Consider the following 5,507-nt stretch of genomic DNA (forward strand, 5'->3'; position numbering starts at 1 on the left):
GAAAAAAAATTTTTTATGGTTTACATTACCCATTGGGTTTGATAAGAAATCAGAGGCTGTCCAGATAATTAGGTGCCTAAAAGAGAACATTGGAGGTTTTAAAGCAGGATAAAAAATTAAGCCCAAACATGATCAATATATAATTAATTGAATAGTTGACTCTTTGTTGTTCTTGAACTACATAAAATCTATCTATTCAGGTGGATCACCTTCCTCTTCCAAACAGCAGGGCTGGTACTTTGAGGAATCCTCACTCTTGCAATTGTAAGAGAACTTCAATAACAAGCTTGAAGAAAGAAAATTGATTCTTTTATATAGAGCGCTCTTGGGCAGAGTTCCCCGGTGAGCGGGACGTCTGACCACCTAGTTGTTGGCAACCTTCAGTCTCGAAAGACTATGGTATCGCGCTCTGAAAGGTGGTTCTGGAACAGCGTCTAGTGTGACTGAAGAGGCCAATTCGGGAGTGACAATCCCTTCCACACCGAGAGCAAGTGCAGTCTGTCCCTGGTCTGTCTCCCTGGCTATGGGCCTTCCTTCTTTGCCTCTTTGCCTCAGACTGTTGGCCAAGTGTCTCTTCAAACTGGGAAAGGCCATGCTGCACAGCCTGCCTCCAAGCGGGCCTCTCAGAGGCCAGGGTTTCCCACTTGTTGAGGTCCATCCCTAAGGCCTTCAGATCCCTCTTGCAGATGTCCTTGTATCGCAGCTGTGGTCTACCTGTAGGGCGCTTTCCTTGCACGAGTTCTCCATAGAGGAGATCCTTTGGGATCCGGCCATCATCCATTCTCACGACATGACTGAGCCAACGCAGGCGTCTCTGTTTCAGTAGTGCATACATGCTAGGGATTCCAGCACATTCCAGGACTGTGTTGTTTGGAATATGTGACTTTTATAGGCCCTGGAGTTGAGATCAAACAGTCTCTTATGGTATACAAAATCATCATATAGAAAAGTTACACACAAATCTATTTAGTGCCTCCTGCATACAAGGAACACACAAAGAGGTAATAGCAAAGCAGGACATTAATTAGCTATGAACAGGGTGACCAGAGACAATTTCCCTATACATTTAACCAGTGTAAAGAAGAAGGGACTTTGGCAGGTGTAACTTTTAAAACCCTTCCATGTTGAGATGCATCTGCCAAAATGCCCTCTTCTAAACAGTGGTTAAAGGTATAGTTACTCTGTCCTCTATTGCATCTGGTCACCCTGTTAAGATAATACAGGTAATGGTACTGGTAAGGGCAACAAAATGGGGAGGAAACAGGTATAAACGTCATCTGGATAAACCAACAGCCAAAGAGCATCGAAAGGAGATCAGAATGTAACCAGTAATACTACGAGGCCTGACCCCAGTTGCAGACTCTTAGGAGGGCATTTACTGAAGCTCAAACTCTCAACATGGCAATCAAGCTTTTCCTCCTGCACAATCCTAACTTTAAAGAAAAGCGGCACTTTCTCTAGGTTGGTCTTATACACCATCATTAAGACTCCAGGAAAAAAAAATATGGTTTGTGGCATGTGCAGTGAAGATAAATTCACTGGATGGTTGATGGACTAAGAATTGTTTGCTTGCCTTCAGCAAGGCCATTTCGTCTTCTTACATTTGCTCCTGCTGATCATTCATCCCTGGGTGAAAGGCAAGGCGGTGATTTAGCTTCTTAGGACTGATTTACGTCCACCAGGCCTCTCAGATTTCAACTTGTCTTCAGGGTCCTGTAAAACGGCATTTGACTGTCCAAACCGAGTTCGCCGCTTACCTTCAAAGAGCATCAACAGCAAAGTTGTCCTGCAGCGAATTTGAGAGCAAAGAGGGAAATTTTGTAGTCAATATCAATGTAAGAGATTGAAACTGCCTAGTGCAGTGGTTCTCAAACTTTTAGCACTTGGACCCACTTTTTAACATGAGAATCTGTCAGGACTCACCAGAAGTGATGTCATGACTGGAAGTGACATCATCAAGCAGGAGAATTTTTAACAATCCTCGGCTGCAACCCTACCCACATTTAGGCAGGAGCAAGTCCCATTTACTATCATTGTTAAAAGCATATACATAATAGCCTGTTAAACATACAGATCTGTCACATTTCTCCAAATGCAGCCACATACCATGGTAGCATCAAGTCTATTGTGTTAAAAATAAAATATTGAAATGAATGGGGAACCACCTGAAAGTGACTCACGACTCACCTAGTGGGACCCACCTGAAAGTGACTCACAACTCACCTAGTGGGTCCCGACCCACAGATTGAGAAACACTGGCCTAGGGGAAGCACTCACAGTGGCATAGCTACAGGGGGGGCAGTGTGGAAAGTACTGTAGGGACCACAACTCGCCATGTAAGCAGCCCTTCCCACTCACCATTTGGAGCCTTTCTGCAACAGCAATTGACCCCCAACGGTGAGTGGGAGAGGCCACTTACACCGCGCATTGCAGCATCTGCAGTACTTACCGCACCGCCCCCCATAGTTATGCTACTGGCACTCGGCAGTTCTATGTCGGAGCGGTTTTTTCTCCACCTTCACAGAAACGAAACAAATGGGCTTTGTTGGGGGCACCTCAAGGTTTTCATCACCCACAGCACGTTACACCCAGAAGGCGACTGAAAAACCCAGACAACGGGGCTTGCCATCCTTTCCGTCCAACGGCAGACTCATCGGAAGGCGGCAATTTTCTCTGTTCTGCCATTTCTAACAATGCAAGCCCTGGAATGTTTTGCTTGGTTGCCAAGGGAACAGAGTCACAGCATATGGAAGAGAGGCCTTGATAGCACGATCATATAGGAGTCTAAAAAAAGATGTTCTTGGCTGATCAATACAGCTTTAGATAGCGATTTCCAAGGGGCACTTATTTCTCTTAGGGACTTTGTAATAAAATCACCCCCTTTGTGACACTTTTCTACATCTGTTCTGTCCACACACCCCAGCCATCATGGTGGTGGGGGAGAGGGGAGGACTTTCCTTCATTTGTGTAATGCGCAGGGGTGGGTATAGACCAGCCACTTTTTACTCTGGAATAATCCAGAGTAACTGGATTAATTTCTCCAATGTTCTTTGGAACATTGATTTGGGTGGGTTCAGACACCTAAGCCCAACCATACAGCAACGACATAAATGGCACACACCAAGGCATGAAAGCATTCAGGGGCCACATCAAGACCCATTTTGAAATTGACCCAGAATTTCTGTGGTCTGATCTGAAATGGATCTCAAGGCTGAGTCTCTCCCCAAACTCAGTTTGGCTTATTTCATCAGCCTGAAATAGTCCACTAGGACGTATCTGAGTTCCATATAAGCCATAATAGGGTGTGCTTGAATATGTATAAGATCCCCTTGCAGACCTTTGGTCAGAAAATTAGTGCTATTTCTGCAGTTAGTTTTCTGGTACACAATCTGGTGTATCTATCAAAACAGCGAGAACCTTAATTTTTTTGTAGATGGGTGTATATTCTGATTGCCCAGAATGCGGCAATCAGGCAAGTAACTGGGATTTTTTTTTAGCTTTCTGAACATGCTTGATTTGGGTCCCTGGTACCCATGCGGGGTGGGGGGGGGTGAGATAACCCTTTTCAACTCTTATGGTTATGAAGCAGTTTTAACCCTTATGGTCATGAAGAAATGATTAAGGTGAAGCCAAGTCATCAAGACTGCCCGCATTACAAGATTTATCAACTTCCATGGACCCCTAGTCTCTGCTACTATTAAACTGTTTCACAACCTATGCATAAAATATGCAACTTTCACACACCAATATTATTCCATCTCCCCCCCCCCCAAAAAAAATTCCTGCCCTTAACACGCACATACAAACACACTGTATGTTGCATAAAAACCAAAACAAGACTTGTAACCAAAGCCCTCTAATTAAACGAATTTATGTTAAAGATACAACCGATCCTCTTTGAAGTGAATGGTAAAAATCCCACTGATCTGAAGAGGCCTCTGGACTCCTAATTTGTACCCACTTACTGGAATCGCAGTATTCAGCTTTTCTCTTTGCAAAATTTCAGATCGCTTAGTATGATTATAAGGATTTACATTGAAACATCGGTTAATAGAGTTGAACATGACTCTGGGAAAATTAGGCAAGCCTTACAACCCAGTCCTGTGCGATGGCCATGCTGAGAGCACAGGGCCACTGGTGCACCGTTGGCCAACTCCAATGTGCCATTGTGGTGGAGAGGCCAGTTGAGAGGAGTAAGGCTTACCTGTGTGTTCTGGCTGCTGCATAGCTCCCACAGAACTCCTCTGAGCAATGCCACCTCTATAGCTGGCATAGCGCTGCACAACCACTGGAGATGTCTCTGCTTGGGAAGGGGGATCAGAACCCGGCACTTGTCGACTCCACTTCATCCCACTCTCTGCCTATTGGCGGCAAGTAGATTTCCAGATGGGGTCTGCTCAGCACCTGTTGTGGGAGGAGTTCCTTCACCAGCAGGGCTGTCTCGGCACTGATGGTGGTGGCAAGCTGGCCGTTCCCTGGCTAGGATTGAGCCTTAAGTTCTATTGACCAATCAGGGCAATGCAGATGGTTGACAATGTGTTCATTTCTGTAGGACCTAGGCATACTTATTCTGGAACGCCCTTGCTCTTTCTGGGTCACAATTAGGACTTCTCATTCTAATAATTGTCACAATTGTTAGGATGGGAAGTAAGTTGGCTTAATAAAAGCCTGCACCCATTTTTCTGCTCATAATGACTTACTATTTGACTTTACACACTGTGGAATCTTGACTGGCAAAAACCTGCTATTCTTGGGAATGTTGGATACTGTAATGTTGAGGGCTAAATATCACTGAGCTGATAGTACTGCCAATAAACACTAGGAGCGCCATCTAGCGCTTCCCCTAACATGAGGGTTAGCAGTACATGGGAAGGCTACTAGCGGGGCAGCGGTGTTAGCCACTGGAGTCTTTCATGTGCAGATCAGAATATCAGAAGGGAAGGTCTGGTTGGGGACTAGATCCAGTGGTGTCGCTAGGAGCTGCATCTCCTGGTGTAGGAGACCAGCACATCACCCCATAAGAACAGCCCCACTGGATCAGGCCATAGGCCCATCTAGTCCAGCTTCCTGTATCTCACAGCGGCCCACCAAATGCCCCAGGGAGCACACCAGATCACAAGAGACCTGCAAGGCTTCCTGGGAATTGTAGTTAAGAACATAAGAACAGCCCCACTGGATCAGGCCATAGGCCCATCTAGTCCAGCTTCCTGTATCTCACAGCGGCCCACCAAATGCCCCAGGGAGCACACCAGACAACAAGATCCTGGTGCCCTCCCTTGCATCTGGCATTCTGACAGCAGTGGGCATGGCAACATCTCATCACACTACCACACTGGTGTTTTGGTTATAACCTTTGATAGAATAGCCCTACCTAGGCGGGCATACCCTGTGATCGGGTCCTTTCCATTCAGAAAGTCAAGCATCCTTGCAAAAGAAGACCCAACACTAAGAAAAACCAACCACTTTTTAATCATATTTCAGAAATACAGTCTATGAGAAAGGAAATA

The sequence above is a fragment of the Tiliqua scincoides genome, chromosome 7 (assembly GCF_035046505.1).
Source record: "Tiliqua scincoides isolate rTilSci1 chromosome 7, rTilSci1.hap2, whole genome shotgun sequence".
Lineage (NCBI taxonomy): Eukaryota > Metazoa > Chordata > Lepidosauria > Squamata > Scincidae > Tiliqua > Tiliqua scincoides.